Source organism: Prionailurus viverrinus, chromosome D3, assembly GCF_022837055.1.
Source record: "Prionailurus viverrinus isolate Anna chromosome D3, UM_Priviv_1.0, whole genome shotgun sequence".
Classification (NCBI taxonomy): domain Eukaryota; kingdom Metazoa; phylum Chordata; class Mammalia; order Carnivora; family Felidae; genus Prionailurus; species Prionailurus viverrinus.
This window is the reverse complement of record NC_062572.1, coordinates 85,201,389-85,221,300: the sequence shown is the minus strand read 5'-3', so window position 1 is coordinate 85,221,300 and position 19,912 is coordinate 85,201,389.

Below are 19,912 nucleotides of genomic sequence, written 5' to 3'. Positions count from 1 at the left end.
CCGGTGTGAGGTCTCAGGTGAGTGAGATTTTGTTCTAAGGCTCAACCAGCAGGTTAACCTACCAAAGATAATCTTGAATTGCAGTGGCCACAGCAGAAAACTTTTAACCATCTTGGATAAGCACATCCATTAGGAGGTGCCCTAGAGAAAAAAGAAACCTCAGCCAAGCATTCACCATAGTTTATTTGTCCTCCTCTACAGTTTCTGGTGACCAGGATGGGACTTGCTGGGATATCCCATCACTCCAGAGCCTGCAGCCAGATTCGGAGAAAACTGGCAGGAGACTGCAACGGGTAAGAACTCTTAGAAAGCCAACTCTCCCACACCTCCGTCTGTGGTGCCTGGTGGAGAAAGGAAGGCAAAATTTCACACTGTCCCTTCCTTTCTAAATTCAGATGGGGAGGAGAAAACATTGGTTATTGATCTTTTCTCTCCCAGGGACTGCTTATTGCTTCTTTTTTTGTCTATGGTTGTTTCCTGAGAATCTGGCTTGGCAACTGTCAGGTTAGAACATCCCAAAATATAGCCAAACAGAAATGTGGTTGTTCCCTATCTGTGGTTACATATGGCTGAAGAGAAATGTGGCTGACACCGCATTTGCCCTTAGGGTTCATTGCACTGTGCTGGCTCCCAGGGGAATTGTCTAAAAGAAATAACCTTTCTTTGGTTATTTTTGGGAGTAGCTTGGATCTTGGGAGAGTAGTATCTTTTTCACCCTCTTTGGGTCCATGTTTTTTTTGGTGTGTGTGTGTGTGCACGTGTGTGTTTTAATACTGCCAGGAATATTTTCTGTTTATTCAGGCTGAAGAGTAACAACATACTTGAACTTCGTTGTTGTCATGTTTAAAAGTAGCTCCTAGGGAACCTGAATGGCTTATTCTAATGAGTGTCTGACTCTTGGTTTTGGCTCAGGTCATGATCTCGCGGTTCTTGAGTTCAAACCCCACATTGGGCTCTGTGCTGACAGTGCAGAACCTACTTGGGATTCTCTGCTTCTCTCTGCCCCTATTCCGCTCATGCTCTCCCTCTCAAAATAAATAAAGAAAAATAAATAAATAAAGTAGCTCTATGGTAAGAAATTGACCAAATTGGAAGGTGGTACTTATGGTCTGATACGAACTTATTATTTATTTTTTTATTGAGGAGTAACTGACATATAACATTAATGAGTTTCATATGTACAATGTAATGATTCACTATTTGTATACGTTGGGAAATGATCACCACAAGTCTGGTTACCATCCATCACCACGTAAAGTCACAATTTTTTTTTTCTTGTGATGGGCACTTTTAAGATTTACTCCCTTAGCAACTTTAAATATGCAGTTAATCATGCTATAAATTATATCCCCATGACTTATTTGTTTTATAACTGGAAATTTGTACCTTTTGACCCCCTTCATCCATTTTTCCTACCCCCAACCCCCCTTACATCTGACAACCACCAATCTGTTTCCTGTAACTATGAGTTTCATTTTGTTTTGTTTTGTTAATTTGTTTTATTTAGATTACACACCAAAGTGTGTATTAGTCTTTCTGTGATTGACTTATTTCACTTATAATACCTTCAAGATCCATCCATGCTGTCCCCAATGGCAAGATTTCATTGTTTGTTATGGCTGAGTAGTATTTTATTGTATATATAAATTATGCATTATATGTAATAGATATATGAATTATATATATATCACACCTTCTTTATCCATTCATCCATCAATGGACACTTAAGTTGTTTCCATGTCTTGGCTATTGTGGAAAATGGTGCAATGAACATTTTTTTTTTTTTAGATAAATACCCAAAAGTGGAATTGCTGGATTATATTGTTCATTTTTTAATAAAATAAAAATACATAAAATGATAAAAAAATAAAAGTCTGTTTAAGTTTGCTGATTCAAGAAAGGCATACCTTTAGAGTTATCAGCATTAAATACAATAATTCCATTCTACCTAGGTTCACTAAAAGTCAAATAGGCTCATGTTACTGGTATAGACCCTATGGAAAATATTATGGAGGTTCTTCAAATAATTAAAAAACAGAAATACCATATGATCCAGCAATCCCATTTCTGGGTATATATCCAAAGGAAATAAAACCAGTATCCCAAAGAGATATTTGCACTCTTATGTTTATTTCAACATTATTCACAATAGCCAAGATATGGAAACAACCTAAAGGTCTATCAATAGATGAATCAATAAAGAAAATGAAAATATATACACACATAGCAGTGTGAGTTGCTGTTCTTTCATATATTAGTATATAAACACATAAAAATCAAATATTTTTGAACTTCAATTTTCTTCTTTCAGCCATATATGTATAAATATTAAATACATATTTTGGGTCAAGTATTTAATAGTTGAGGCAGATATAAAGATGTATAGCCTTGGGGTGCCGGGGTCGCTCAGTCAGTTAGGCGTCCAACTTTGGCTCAGGTCATGATCTTACCATTTGTGGGTTCGGGCCCGCATCCAGCTCTATGCTGACAGCTCAGAGCCTGGAACCTGCTTCCGATTCTGTGTCTCCCTCTCTGCCCCTCCCCTGCTCACACTCACATCTCAAAAATAAACATTTAACAAATGTTAAAAAAGAAACAACCAAAAACATTAAGAAAAAAGATGTATAGGCTTAAACCAAAACCCAAAGCAGCAGTTTATTTCTTTCAAAATACCTGAAAAAAGTTAACTTTAAGAATTACTTTTTCATGTTTGTTTTTATTTTTATTTCTAATTGTGTAAAATAGTTGGGAAATAAAAGGTAAGCTTTCAGATGTATATATACATACATACATACATACATATGTTGCTTTCCTTTTATAAATGTTTTCATGTCCTCCTGTTCTCCAAAAGAAATTTCGCTTTGTATACACTTCTTGGTTTTGTTATTATATCTTCGCAGCACCATTAAAGTTATTTTTCCACTGTGACCCAGCTTCCATTTTTGCTGTTGAGAAATTCAATTTCAATTTAATATTTTTGTACTTTGATGTAATGTGACTTGCTACTTTTAATTCTAGTTTTTAATTATTTAAAGATCTTATGAATTTAGACATCATGTTGTTTCTTTTTTTTTAATTTTTTAATTAAACACATCATGTTGTTTCTTTTTTTTTTAATTTTTATTTTTTAGAGAGAGGGAGTGAGTGGGGGAGGGGCAGAAAGAGAGGGAGACAGAGAATCCAAAGTGGGCTCTACACTGATGGCAGAGTCCAATGAGGAGGAGCTCAAACTCACAAACCCTGAGATGCTTAGCTGACTGAGCCACCCAGGTGCCTGTATCATGCTGTTTCTGTAGAGAGTTGCACATAGCTAAGGATATAAGCATTTCCTCATTACCTCTTTGACAGTCAGTGAAAAGCATATTTGTTGTGCCATTATCATTGCCCCTTAAATTTGTTTGTAGTTGGTCTTCTAATGCTTTGCATACCTGGACAAAAAACATCAAAATTTTAACTTGGGGTTAAAATTTCTAAGCAGAATGGAAAAATGCTAAAACATTCTATGTGAATATTTATTTTTATTTTATTTTTTATTTTCGAGCCCTGTCCCCTCGTGAATACTTAAATTTTTAGAGAATGTGTAAAATCAACATTGAAACTATCTATGCTTGAATGTGATGTTGACTTGATCAACTCTGTGAAAGTAAAAGCTAAAACCAATATTAATTTTTGTTAATTCCTCTCATAGAGGCAGTTCATAGATTTTTAAGAAAAAAAATATTAAAGTTATAAGCATTTTATTTCCCCTTTGCAACAAGAATTTATAAATTCCAAAGCCATATTTAACATACATTTTATAAGTGCCTCAATTTACAGAAGGTGAGAAGAGAAATTTTCTATCTGCCCTTGTAACCAGGGGAAATTTTTATAGCATTCGTGACATTAATGAGCTGAGACTTAGAGGAATGTATGCTTACCTGATTATCTCATCATGGGATTTTCACTTTTTGCATTTGTTTCTGGTCAGTTTCTGCTGCCTGTGATATTGAGAAACCTAATGGCCAGTAATGACCACACAATGACTCTGTACTTATTTGGATCCAGATTTTCCTTTGTCATCAAATCAGACTCTGTGGTATCTCTTAATCTTGTCCTACATCAGCCTGCACAATTCAAATAAGTTTGTTGCTTTATTTTATCAGGGCTTAATCAAAAATTGAAAATTATTTTCATTTTCTGCTTGCCAGTTCTCCAGGAACAAAATCTTTATTAAAAAAGGTGCTTTGTCTAATGCATCATCTCTCTGGTTTTACTTGTTATAACATTAATGCGTGCACCTGCTGGTGTTTCAAAATGTAAAACACTTCTGTAATTCTACTTTGTGAAATACTGGAGATAAAGAGTCTTTGGGGGATTGGGGGACAGAAATAAGAGCCTTGTCTATATCAAGTGCTATCTGAGGTGTTCTCCTTAGTTTCTCAAAAATCTTTTCCTCTACACTTGTTTCTTTTTTCATTGTCAAATACCTCTCCGTGAAGCCACAGTTGAATTTAAAAGTTTTTAATAGATTTCTTGCAAACTTAAATCTTTCTTAGAAGCCTCAGATCAAATGATCTTTAAATTAATTCCAGTAGTACAGTTGTTTTTGGTCCCCAAAATCATACTGAACCATAAATTTTATCCCCATCTCCATGGAATAAGTCATCTATAATTTCTTTGATGTTTACTCTCTAATACAAAGTGAAAATTTAGGTTAAAATCTTCCAAGTCAACAGCACAATTGCTCTAAACCTTGAGAGAAAAATGCTTGGTTGATAATATTAGTCACTATATTTTAGGTAATAGATTCTCAATACTGTTAAAATGCTCTATGCTTGTAAATCACAATACAAAAAAATTATATTCTGTGGGCATGTTTATATTGAGTATATGTGTATACACATGTGGTTATTTGCATTTTTATGTACTTGACAAATAATCTGGCCAGGATATTTCTCCAAAAATTCTCTTGTTTATTTCAAGATTACTTTAGGAACGATATATACCTAATTAATTATGTTTTACATCCTAATCATTTAAAATTGATGTCTTTTGATAGTTGATTACAAATACAGTACCTAGAAAAAAAAGAGAATGATACCCTTGTACATTTTTTCTACCTTTTGTTCTGTCAGTTACTACCAAAGACATGTTTCTTACGTTCTAATGACAGCTTACAATATCCTGACATAGATTTCTATTTTATTTTAGTAAGCATTGAGTGTTTTGCTTAGTTCTAATTATTTTAATAAGATTCATTCAGCTAATGTATCTTTTGTTATTTATCTATTTACTTTTTTTGGTGGTTAGGTATTTATTTGACAATAAAATGCATTATGGGAAATTGATTTCAGTTTCAATAGAAAAGTACCTAATAGATATGCAGACAATGAAAAAGAAAACTAAATTAAAAGATCCATTTTGAAGACAAAGCTTGTCTTTGAATTCCCATTTATAATCCATTACTTTTATAACCCTACACCTCTTCAATGATTCTGAGTAACACTCTGAATTTTGCCTGAAATCTGGTTCAGACACTTTTCACATTTGAAACATATTTTACAACTGTAGCACTCAGTTAAACATATTTAACCGCTAATCTATATGACAAGGTATATTGACCATTAAAGAGTTCTTAGATAAAATCTGGAGTGGATTTTACTTTAATCAGCAATTCTATAAAGCCAAGAATTAAATAACACTGGATTAAATATAACAAATATTAATAAGGGGTAAGAACAAGTAAAAATAAATTACTAAGGAGAGAGAGACAGAGACAGTGAGATAGAGTTCTTTTACATTCCAAAGAAGGAGTCTGATTTCAATAAAGGTGAGTAAAATGTAATGTAGCAAGAATTCTTCGCAGACATTTTAGCATTCAAATTATGGCAGGCATGTTGCATGGTACAGTTTTACAAGCCTGCAAAACAGTAACATTAATGGTCCAGCATCTTTAAAAATCATAAGTCTGCAAAATGATTCACTTGCCACGCATATTGAATATTAATAACACCAAGGAGTTGTGTTTATTAACCTTTTACGTTAATGGTCAGAAATGGAACATGCTGAGAACAATTGCACGACAGAAGGGGGAAATGTTTCTGACGACTGTTGGGTTTCATTTGACAGTTCATAAAAACCATCAAGTACGTATTATGTTAGATTAGCTGAGATCTGGATTCCATATGACAAGTCATTATTATTAAAGGCAAATGGAGGGTATTTTCAAATACACCCTGGAGTGAGGTAGACTAAAATATGATAGTGCACTCTTGAATGTCAAGGACATTTTGTGCAGTCTGTAATGGAAAACCACATGTAATGTGCAGTTTGGGAACTATTTCATGTTCCTCTGAAGACCTCAAAGCATCACACTGAATATTTTATTGGAATCTGTCACACTCTGCTATAGGTTCAAGTGCATAACAAATATTTATAGACAATCATCATTTTGATGACAGAGAATGTGTGAGAGCGAATAGTTAGAATATGAGCAAGTGTGTAATGTCCTTACTCTTTCTATTTCCTCTTCATTTTTTTTTTACTTACAAATGATCAGTCCAGTTGCACATAATCTATAAGTCACTCCCTGTTAGAAAAGCAGAGTTATGAATGACTGCATGAGTTTTCAATAATGTAGTAAGTGATGAGCTATGATTCTAATTGTGCCTTCCTAAATGTCAGTTACACTCATTAAGAAGTGTGAAGACTTTTGGGAGTAGGGTGATTTTGTTTTAAGAATATTAAACTTTTGGGGCGCCTGGGTGGCTCAGTTGGTTGAACGACCAACTTCGGCTCAGGTCATGATCTCATGGTTTGTGAGTTCGAGCCCTGCATCGGGCTCTGTGCTGACAGCTCGGAGCCTGGAGGCTGCTTCTGATTCTGTGTCTCCCTCTCTCTCTGCCCCTCCCTGCTCATGCTCTGTCTCTCTCTGTCTCAGAAATAAATAAATGTAAAAAAAGAATTAAAAAAAAAGAATATTAAACTTCTAAAGTATTCACATATTGGTAACCTCAGAAGCTAGTGCTTTGTTAGGGTACAGAAAAATCTAAAATTTGACCACAAAAAAGGTACAGCGTGAGAGTTTTGTGTATAATAAAAACAAAGAACTTGGAATCAGAAGACCCAAATGAGACTGTGGTCTTAGCCTGCCGTTTAATATGTGACCAACCCTAAGGAAATGGCATAACCTCTCTGAACCTGTTTTCTCAATTAATTTCAATCCAAGCCATGTCACAAGTTTGTGCCTAGAATTATATATAAGTGAGAAATTTTGTAAGCTCTACAAAGTTAAGGAAAAGAAACAAACTGTTATTAATAGTTGCAATTTAAATAATAACAGCTGGCCATTAATTGCCTGGGTAATGGGGTAAGGGCATTTGGGAAGAGACAAGCAGGAAGAATTACAAAGGGGCAAAAATCAACTTTTGTGGATTATATACATGTTCATTAACTTGATTGCGATGATGGTTTCATTTGTATATGTATATATATGTGCATATATATATATACACAAACATACATATATACATATACATATACACACACACACACACACACATTTTAAATGTTTGAGTTTATTATATGTCAGTTATGTTACAATAAACCTGTTTTAATGGGCTGCCTGGGTGACTCAGTTGGTTAAACATCAGACTCTTGATTTAGGATCAGGTTATGACCTTATAGGTCATAGGTTCGAGCCTGGTATTGGGCTCTGTGCTGACAGTGTGGACCCTACTTGGGATTCTCTCTCTCCCCTCCCTGCCCTCCCCCACTTGTTCACACTCTCTCTCTCTCAAATAAATAAATATTAAAAATTTTTTTAAAGTACTAGGGTTATTACCATTGCAAGAAGTATATATATATATATATATACACACACACACACACACATATGTATAAATATACATGTATGTATGTATATATACATACATACATGTAAATATATATATATATATATATATATATATATATATATATATATGGTAAAAGACAAAAGACGCTGGGCACAAAAGAATACACAATGTTCCTTGATTCCTATAAAGTCAAAAAACGGGCAAAAATTATATAGTATTAGAAGTCAAGATAATGGAAACTATTAAGAAAGAGGATAAAAGTAGTAATTGAGCAAGAAAATAATGAGATATTGAAAATATTCTATGTCCTTACCTGGATTGTAGTTACATGACAGATCATGTTTGTTATTACTTCTTGAGATATATGTGATAATTTGTGCATATTTACTTATGTGTGTTATATTTCAATTAAAATTCATGGGGCACCTGGGTGGCGCAGTCGGTTAAGCGTCCGACTTCAGCCAGGTCACGATCTCGCGGTCTGTGAGTTCAAGCCCCACGTCGGGCTCTGTGCTGACCGCTCAGAGCCTGGAGCCTGTTTCCGATTCTGTGTCTCCCTCTCTCTCTGCCCCTCCCCCGTTCATGCTCTGTCTCTCTCTGTCCCAAAAATAAATAAACGTTGAAAAAAAATTAAAAAAAAATAAAATTCATAAGGAAGGGATGAGTTGTGAGCAAGGGTCATCTGAATTGGAACCCCTTGACCACCATTTGCATACTTTGCCAACCATGAACTGAATTATTTACCTAGATCAGTAAAGTTCTCTATCTCCATAAGACCTAAAGGTTCACCATAAGAACCTAAAAGGTTCAGTTTTATAGTCCTGCTAAGGCACCAACTAATAAGGCTTTTGGTATGCCCCCAAGAGCAATTTTTGGAAGAAAATAGGATGTTATCTGGTACATGGATCACCCTGGTTTCTCCATAGGAAAGGAACCAATATGATACCTATGCATGGGTTTATTATAAGAAATTGGATGACAGTTATTGAGGCGAAAAAGTCCCAAGATCTGTAGTTAGCAAGTTGGGGACTCAGGAGTGTCAATGCTATAGTTCTGATGGGAAATATTAGAGTTTGGGAACAGTCAAGAAAGAATTCTTGGGACATCTTTGGTGCAAAAAGGTGGTTTTATTAAAGCTCAGGGACAGGACCTGTGGGCGGAAAAAGCAACACTGGAGTTGTGAGGAGTGACTGATTACATACCCTCAAGTTGGAAGGGGGTTAGGGATAGCCTAGTTCTCTAAGGAATTTGGAAACAAGGTTTCCAGGACCTTAAGTGGTCATTTACTACTGTCTACTAAAACCTCAGTCTTGAGACCCTTCAGATATATGTCAGTTGGTCATTTGTTTGGAGGATGATTGCAAACACACATCTTGGGGTAAGGGGTAGAGAAAAAGGAAGTTCCCAAAGGGATTTTCTTATATTAAAGAAGACTTACAGGATCCTGGAGGTCAGGCTAATGTCAAGCTAAGGTTGTCTTTTGCCTCTAGCAAAGTGTTAACACTGAGGCAGTTGAATATTTAGAGGAAGATCACTCTGTCTGTCTCAAGTACTTGTCAAGGCTGTAAGTTATAAGGAAGCTTAATTTTACTACTATGTTTCTTTTGCCTTTGTTCTCCACATCAGTTCCATCTGAGTTCAAAGGCCTGAGAACCAGGATAGGCGATAAAAATTCCAGGCTCAAGTCTGAGTCTAAAGGCAGGAGAAGACATGTGTTCCAGCTTTTAGTTAAAAATAAATAGTCAAGTTTTACATAATCCACAAGTTACCCCTCTGTTAGAAAATTAAATCATACAAAAAATTAAAATCAGGAATTACTGGGTAATTTTCACCCAATTAGAGCAAATTTTCTCTTACTCAGGTTATTTGTTCTATTCAGACCTTCCAAGAATTGGATGTGACTCACCCAGATTGGGCAGGGCAATCTGCTTTCCTCAGTCCACCAATTCAATTGTTAATCTCAACCAGAAGCACCCCACAAACATCCCTAGAAATAACATTTAACCAAGTATCTAGGCCCCAACCATCTGGGCCAAGATCTGGTCAAGTTGACACTAAAAAATTAACTGTCTTAACTGTCACAATAAGGACAAAGGACAGAGGAATTGGAGACAGCATTGAGAAAGGCAAAAAAGTCCATTCAGGCCTGCAGAAGATAGTGTGAAAAAAATGCCCACTGTCCCAATCAAAGGAGGGACACAGAGACTCAAGCACAGTGAATTGAGGCTTTAATCAACATTCTTGCAAGTGCAGGTGTCTGATGGGCAGGCACACTCAGGGCAGTGACAGCAGACAATTTATTTCTTAGCCTGCAAGTCCCTCCCCTGGTTCCTCATTGGCTGAGTACTACAGAGGTTACAGCCTTACCCTGACATCGCCTATGCCCAAGTAAGGCAAAAAGTAGTCTGATTGGAATAAATGTACCTTTCCTGAGGTGACTCTGAGACTTTCAGTTCCTCCTTTGTTCTTTGGAGCATGCTCATTGCAAAGCCTGTGAAAGTAAGCCCGCCAAACGGAGAGGGGAAGAAGAACCAGGAAGTAAATTATACAAGGGTTTGGAATTCCATTATGAGCGGGGGGAGGTTCATATATATTTCCAGTCGGTTGTAAACCTACTGTCACCTAGACAGCACAGTTTTTATTTGGTATTTCTAAAAATGAATCATCTCCCTTACTTCTCATACCTGGAATGACCAAAACAGAATCCAACCAACCATATATGCTTTGCAGTCTTCAGTTGTGAATTCCAGAGACGCTGAATCTTAATCTCTCCTTCAGAACCCTACCAATGTCACCACCAGGCCTGCCCATCCCTACTACTTAAATATTGCTGAATTCCTTTTGATTTTATGTTTACTACCAGCGCTCTAATTCAATTGGCCATCATCCATTAATTAGGTCCAGTGACTGTGCTTTTGACCTAGTTTTCTGTGTGACTCTTGCTGCTGTAATCCATTTTCTAACTATCAGCTAGATTGATTTTTGTAACACATATATTGAATCGGTCAATTAAAGTAATTAGTGCAGGTTCTCCATTGTACTTAGAACAAAATCCCACAGTCCTATAATGACCTACAGGGTCCTGAATGAACTGGTTGGTCCTTTCCTTTCTCTCAGACCCTATATTACACTTAATAACTCTATTACAATATTAGGCTTCTCTGTGTTTGGGAAATTCTGCAAATTAATCCCTGCCTCAGAGTAGTCACATAAAGTACTCTTTCCACAGAATGCTCTTGCCTCATTCAACCCCAGCGAACTGTTTCTCGTCATTGAGGGCTCAGCCTAAATGCTACCTTTTCAGAGACTGTCTATGTTGACCTTTTCTCAAGTTTCTAGTTTACAGTTTCGATTGATCATTCTGAGTTAGACACTTCTCATAAAGAGTGGTAATTTTTTTCTAATTTTCACTTGCTCCCTTTGCCAGTTTTTGCATATCCATTTGTACCCAGTTTGGACAGGCAGAAGTAGGTGGGAAAAAGGAAAGGGAGACCTATGCTGCAATGTTATCTATCGTTGTACTAAGTTGGCACTAACTCTAGTAGCAATAAATACACTATTACTATGAATATTTTGATATGACAGCATGGTCCTGAATAAAATGTTGATTTCACAATTTTTAGTGCATAAGATTTGAAATTCTGTAAATATTTTGCCATTCACCAAAGTGTATTTAATGACATCATTTTTGTTTCATAACTGAAGTTATGACCTAACTTTGATTTATATCATTCTAGCAATTTCTCTGATGAAATAAAATCCAAATAGGGAAAAATAGCTGCAAATGTGAGCGAATATCTATTCTGCATCTGTAATTATTCTCAGTGTATCTAATGGAGCCGTTCATTGAAAGTACCTCTCTGACACTGCTTTTTCACAAATAGGTAGAAATGAGTAAGAGACAAATGTTGATTGAGATATAAAATTTCTACTAAAACCTCACCTGGACACACTGCAAATCAGGAGTTGATTCTCTACACAAAACTAGGCACACATTTGGGGCTGGCTGGTAGAAATCATGAATTCAAAACAAGCAGGTTTGTTTATTTAAAGGATATATAAAGACAAAAATAATGTATTGGAATAATTGTTTTAATGGGTCAGACATTCAATATGAAAGAGAAAAAATGACTCTTTAGAAAAGGGAACTTAGAGTGAAATATTGTATAGAGAGACACACATAAATACATTCCGGTAGAGTAAAATTCATTCTGATGCTGATTATACGTTTACACAATGGACGGTACTTGAGTGATAAAAATCAATTGCCTTTTTCTTATATTTCAGTTATCATCAAGGTATACCCATAGAAAAGGATAAAGAGTGTAGTCCAGTTTATAATGACAATGCATAACTCCAAATGGTGGGGAAAGTTTAGAAGCTAGACCACATAATAGAAATAGGAATACTCCAAGAAGTGAGTGAAATCTCTGAAACATAGGAAGATGTGTTGCTTTGTTTCCTATATCAGAGGGAGAAAGTTCACTGGTTTGGTTATAAAAGAAAAAAAAAAAGTTCAGTCAATTAGAGCATAACAGCCTTTTATAATATTTATCTCGGCGTGGTACAGAAACTATTTGGATTTTTGATTTCACAATGCCTGTGTATTTTTATATATTGCTATTACAAGTAATCTGTTTTGTATCATTCTACATAAATAATAAGCTGTAACTTTAAATTCATTGTTTCCCCTACTTGAGTTACAAGTTCTTTTAATTTGTTGATGAAAATTGATGGATCAAAATGGAATTTTGATGGTAAAGCCTCAGGTCATAAAACGCTTAATTTACATATCACATAGAATAGCACTTTCAATTTTTGCATTATTCTAAAATGTAACTGAGTATAACAACATTATTCTTTGCTGCACTGGAAGCGGCACAGTACATTAGCATGATTGTGGATTGATTAGATTTCATTCTACATTGATGAGTCAAAGGAGACAGCACAGGGACCGTGCTGACTCCGAATTTATGAAATGGCAAGTAAAACACTGTCCGTTAACCAAGCGGCAGTTAAAGTTATTTCCGATTCCCTGAGACTCCATTCTAAACTCTACATCATAAATACCATAGGACATTGAACCCTGAGTAAACTAAACTAAACTAAACTAAAAGAATGAAACTTGTATATCTCAACTGCAGTGATTTTTTTTTTGGGGGGGAGGCAGCTATTACCTCAAAAGTAACAATGCTACCATTTATCTCAAGGGAAACGAAATATGTCAGCTTTACCATTGAGGTATCGCAAACCTGGCCAAGAGCGATCTAGAAATCAAAACAGCAGGATTGGTACGTAGGTGATGTCCTGAACAAATCTGTATGAATACAAGGCTACTCTAATTTACATTGACACATTCAGGAGTAAATTATTGAATACTGTTATATATCAGACACTGTGTTAAGCTCTGAGGATACAGTAGTGAGCGAGACATTTTTTTTTTTTCTGAAACATTTTATTATTGTCCATTAAGACTTAATTTCTCAGCAAAAATTGCGAAGTTGGCGCCTTTTTTCCTATGCCTTTTATTTTCCTTTGGTTTCAAGGTCATGGCAATATCTTGTTTCTCCTTCTCACCTCTCTGACTTTTACGTTACTGTCTCAATAAACATTTTCTTTTCTTCTAATTTTAGACTTTCCAAAGGTTTTGCCTCAGAATAGCTCCCAATAGGGGCGCCTGGGTGGCGCAGTCGGTTAAGCGTCCGACTTCAGCCAGGTCACGATCTCGCGGTCCGTGAGTTCGAGCCCCGCGTCAGGCTCTGGGCTGATGGCTCAGAGCCTGGAGCCTGTTTCCGATTCTGTGTCTCCCTCTCTCTCTGCCTCTCTCTGCCCCTCCCCCGTTCATGCTCTGTCTCTCTCTGTCCCAAAAATAAATAAACGTTGAAAAAAAAAAAATTTAAAAAAATAATAAAAAAAAGAATAGCTCCCAATAGTCATATATATAACTATGAATCCTGATCTATGTTTCAGGTTCTTATTCACTTCTGATATCTTTATCCAGATGTATGACTTACTGTCATTCCAAATATAAATATATAAATATAAATATATATATATATATATATATATATATATATATTATTTTCCCCCTCAGAATCCTGTCCTTTTTAGTTGTTTAACTGGCCCCAATAACTTTATTTCTACTTGGTTTCAAATCTTTGGCATCGACCTTTTATCTTCCCCCCGCCCCACTGTTCATTATTTACTTATAATTAATTGCCATGTGTAGTAAATACCACCTAATTTCCTTCCTCAAAGACTCTATTCTAATCAGGTCTTAAATATTCTTTGATACACAACCTAATAAAATATTCACACTTCATTACATGCATTCTCTCTTTCCCTTTTCTTCAGGCCATCTCTACTCTTATGAAAGCCCAGGCTTCCCTGTAATTCTAAAATATGTTCAGAAAAATGAACTTAGTGGTGCCTCACCAGCTCCTGAAGTAAATGCTGTTTTCATTATAGCATTTAAGACCCTCTGTGTTATAATTACCCCGTGTTTTCCAACTCACATTATCAAGAACTGTGCAGAATCTGAAATTTTAGCCTGATTTCAAGTTTCAGTTTCATGGATACTGGAAGAAAATGTGTCACTCCTGGGTCAGACACAGAACTTTGTTACTCACCACACAGCAGGGAGCAGGAGAGGCAGGTTACTCTTGCCTTCCAAGTCCAAGGGTCATGTTGGACGGCTCAGCTGGACAGGGGGCTTGCATCATAGCAGAGAAACTCTCAGTTTATTTATTTATTTTTAAGATGAAATTTCTTGTCAAATTGGTTTCCGTACAACACCCAGTGCTCATCCCAACAGGTGCCCTCCTCAATACCCATCACCCGCCCTTCCCTCCCCCCCATCAACCCTCAGTTTATTCTCAGTTTTTTTTTTTTGTTTGTTTGTTTTTTTTTTTTAATTTTTTTTTCAACATTTTTAATTTATTTTTGGGACAGAGAGAGACAGAGCATGAACGGGGGAGGGGCAGAGAGAGAGGGAGACACAGAATCGGAAACAGGCTCCGGGCTCTGAGCCATCAGCCCAGAGCCCGACGCGGGGCTCGAACTCACGGACCGCGAGATCGTGACCTGGCTGAAGTCGGACGCTTAACCGACTGCGCCACCCAGGCGCCCCTATTCTCAGTTTTTAAGAGAGTCTTAGAAACTCTGAGTTTAGGGAACCTCGACTGTTTAAGGAGGAGACACTGAGAAACTTTTCCAAAGTAGTGAAATAGTGTCTTTCATATCCCAGCCAGAAAACTGATCTTGTCTTTTCCCCCAGGTGGAGACAACACCCTTGTCTCCTAAGGCTGGTTGTTATGTAAATATCTTCAAAGACAGAGTCTAGAACAGAAGAAGTTAAAAGATGTGAAAACATGCAAAGACCTGCTTAACTAAAATGTATTCCACTCCATTATCTCCCTCGCTATGAACTCTGATTTTATATTAGAGATTTTATATATTTTATATATCAAGGAGGCTTAGGACCCTGATGAAATGTGGTGACCAGTGAAGTTGTGAATTGTTGCTCAGATGAATGTAAATGTAGCCGCCAGGGTTTGTTTTGTGCCCACCTTGATTTTAGTCACTGGATTTTCTACTTTCCTGGTAAATAAAAAAGCCAAACAGCCTGTTGATAACAAATATTCATATTTAAAGTTGCGTATAAATGCGCACACAGATTATCCTTTAATTACAAGGGTGTGGCAGGGATAGGGGTAAAACAAGGCAAAACACAGAAGCTTGATGGTACCAGCAGCCGTGTCATTATCCCCATCAAAAAGCAACACGGGATCTTGTTCTGGAAGGAGAATCACATAGACCCAGAAGAATTCCTGAAGAAGAGCAGTGATCTTCAGTCAAGTGACAATAAGCAGCTTGATGAAAGCTCCAGGATGGGGAAAAAGAGAATAAATGTAAAATCCTCATTATTTCATTTTACTTCCTATTTCCAGGGGCAGATCCCAAAAGCCCGATCTAGTCAGGAGCCAGAGGACATGGGAGCCTATGGATACAAATGGCATAGATCAGTCTCCTGATCCATAAATGGCATTGTTGGTTTAGCATTCTAGGGCATCCATGTGCAGAATACTTTCCTGTTACATGCAGATAACCAGCTTATACCCTAAGGGGATGGCGAAATGTTGATAGTTGAACATTTTGCATAGTAGACAAATCAGCATCAACAAGACCATTCTCCTATGTCCATTCATCATTGTGCATTGTCTTTGCTACTATTGTCTTTTTGTTAGTAGACCCATTGGGTAAGTGTAATGGTTATTCAGCAAAGCTGCTGACTTAAATTTGCAGAGAGGGTAACCTTTCCCCTGATTGTTATAAGGATACCCTCTTGTAGATGCCCGGTAGGCATTTATGCAAAACATGAATATTTTCTCAATTTATGTTGTTCCAAGGAGTCCACCCAATGTACCTAACCCACTCCTCCCAATCATCATTTTCTCCCAGTCCCTGACCTCCTTGCCAAGCATTAGTCAGTCTACTCTTATCTGTGACTTAACCTGATCTTCTACATAATGGGCACATTCAAAATTCTATTCATTGGAAGAATGAATCCCTCTATGTTTTTTCAAGTCTACTCTTTACTAAAGTAAAATTAGTACTTTCCACTGCAGGTTCTTACCAACATACCACGCAAATCCTTCTGTGAAGCAGTTTGATGTTTTTGTTTTGTTTTGTTTTGTTTTTTTCCTCTTGTTAAGTACTCAAAGTAAAGTAAAGGTGTGGATGAAAAAATATGTATGTTGAGGTAAGAGCAAGTGTTATCCATCATGAAATTTGTGGACACTTTATGGATATACCCAAACTTTTCCATTTATATAATATGTCTATTTTGTAATAAAATGTGGGCACTGCACATGTCCAAATGTATGATTCCATGGGTCTGATGATATCCATGTCAATATATGATTGACAGTTTAGATCACGTAGTTTTTTTTTTTTTTTTTGTCCTGTGATCAAATGTTCAGTCTCCACTGGGCCTAGCAGCTGGCCTAGAATTCCTTTAAAAATGAATCTAAACCAATAAAAGGAAGGATAGACTTACTCAGAAACCTTGAAAGTATTTTGTGATTCTCCTGTCAGGACTGCTTGCCAGGACTTTATTCTGCCCTCCTATCTGCTTCCCACACTGTTGGAACTGTTGGGTCATAAGTTCCAAGTGACAGGGAAGCTCACACCAGTCTAGACTTTCTGTGGAGCCTGCTCATGTTTTGGTTCTCATTTAGAACTCTCAACCTTGCAGGTTATTGTGCAAGTAGCTTCTAGGAGCAAGTTCAAATGTGATATATGTGATATATGTTGCCTTTCAAATTCAAAGAGATCCACTAAGAATTGTGTCCTCATCATGGTAGGTAGACAACTGCAACTCAGTTCTCATTTTACAAGGTGATCCTATTCGTATCAGTAGGCTCCCTAGAAATTTCACTGGGCTTCTCCTCCACCTTTGGTCAAACATATGTATCGATAAGGCCTCTAATAAATGTGCTTGCTACTCTGCTGACCAGGTATAAATAGCATAATGTTGTTAATGTTATGGGCCAGTGAAATTTTTGTGGTATATCAGAATGGCTGAAACTTCTAAGAAATATATTATGATGGGGTGCCCAGGTGGCTTAGTTGGTTAAGCGTCCTACTTCTGCTCAGGTCATGATCTCATGGTTCGTGTGTTTACACCCCACATTGGGCTCTGTACCAACAGTGTGGAGCTTGCTTGGGATTCTCTCTGTCTCCCCCTCTCTCTCTCTGTCCCTCCCCCATTCTCTCTCTCTCTCTCTCTCTCTCTCTCTCTCTCAAATGAACTTAAAAAATAAAAAGAAATATATTATGATGATGAACAGGAGGTTTGACCTAGCACTGAGTAAGATATTAAAAGTACACTCTTGTCCCTGTCATGAAAATGAAAAAGGTTTGTGATCTTATTGTTTGGGAGGGAAAAGAAAATACTTACCAGGGCAAAGGCTTTATACCAGCCATTACAAGTTGTCCTGATTTGCTCCAGTAAAGATACCACATCTGAACCAAAGTTGGGATCGGCAATAGCACTTAATGAAGTATTCAATGATTTGTCTTTTTTCACAACCCATCTGAATTTTCACAGCCAGATAGAGAAATTAAATAGAGATGGCAGGAGTCACTAGTTCTGAATTTTTTAGGCCTCAACGGGGGGTTCAGAATTGTTTTTTGTTTACTATTTGTCAGGAGTAGTCAATTCCCAGAACTACCACTTAGTCCCTCCCACATTGATAGAGCTCATTTTGAAACCAATAAAATGGTTCTGACAACTATAAAATAGATCTATTCCCACTCTGTACTCTCTACCAGGGCGAAAGATCATAGAATAGGTCTATAGTCCCATTATATCTACGGCTAGATTAATTTGGGCAAAGACACAATCAGACACCTGACCTCTTCATCAGTTATTTGTCTCCGTTAGTTGTCCCTTACTCTGAGGGATGAGCTTATGGACCAGCCTAACGTTAATTCCAATATACAGTCACCCCAGAGGTTTGATTATATCTATTTTTGTGGGAAACAGTGACTCTTTGGAAAACTCTGGAGGAGATTCACGCTGTATCCCCCAAGGATCTTTCCCCCAAGGATCTCAGCCTTCCAATCAGTGTAGAGCCTAGTGCTCTCCAAAGTGCTTACAATCAAGAACTGAGTAAGAGGCAGTATATCCCCACCACGGTAACTGCTGCACTTGCCCAACAATCTTAGGCTTTTTCCTTACAAGTATGTCACAGAAAATCATAGCAGGCTACCCAATAGTTTAACTTGTAAGGGATCCACAGAAGGATTAGCCAGGAGAGTTCCCTGTGCATCCCAAACTCTGATCGTGATTTCAGTCCTATGGCTATTGTGGCAACCTGGTCTATGATACCTGAGTATCGGCACCGACCCTCCATCAATGAAGGAAAGCCTTCATTTCCAGCGAGATCAGGAAACCTAGTCATGTAGCATCCCTCCTTCCTACATTTGGCCTGTGAAAGAATGCTCTATATTGAACAAGCTGAGGATTAATTTTCATTAATACTTTGTAACACAGTCAGAATCCACCCTTGCTCTCAGCCATACTTGTCTAATGATTTCAAAAGTTAAAGGTCTCTCAGTAAACTTTTACCTCCGTACCTTTCCTTAACAACTCATTTTCCCTATGTCTGCTCCCTGTGACAAAAAAAGGAACATGACTGTTGCCTTAAAACTTAGTACCACCACCACTTGATAGGACACTGCCTTGCCTTCTAAGTACTCTTCATTCCATATTATAACCAGTGATATTCTGGATACTTTTGTTGGCATAGTATGGAATAGATCACATATATCTTATTTACTGAAGCACAGAGGTTAATTAACTTTCCTTTTCTTTCTTCTTACAGCATTTACTTTAGAAAACTTGTGAGTACTCTGTCTTTTTAAAATGTATGTAAATATTTTAAAAGCTAAGTAAGCCTCTTGCCAAGGTAAAGCCCCAGAAATACCTTTCTCAAGGACCTGAGAGTCATGTCTTTGAAATATATTCATCAAAAAGGATAATGCAACTACTCTTGTCCCGGTTTCTGAGGGAGGGGAGGAGCCTAACTTTAGAAGTTACCTTGCACCCAAATTACCTCCTGTCATAAAGATACAAAAAGTTTAGGGGTGCCTGGGTGACTCAGTCAGTTAAGCGTCCCACTCCTAATTTGGGCTGAGGTCATGATCGCATGTTTCATGAGATCGAGCCCCGGGTCAGGCTCCCAGCTGACAGTGTGGAGCCTGCGTGGAATTCCTTCCCTCTCTCTGCCCCTCCTCTCCTCATTCATTCATTCATTCTCCCTCTCTCTCTCTCTCTATCAAAATAAAGTAAATAAGAATTTTATAGATATAAGAAATTTATTTTTCTTTTAGATAAAGCCATCTGCTAATACATGTGGTCACCCCAATTACCATAAAATGTAGGATAAACTGTCCCTGGCAACGTGCTGTTAAACCCTCTTACCTGGGGACTGGGTATTGTTCATCTTGAGAACAAGGAGGTAACGACTCATATCTGCTGAGATATAATAAAGGGCAAGACTTTGTTCCAT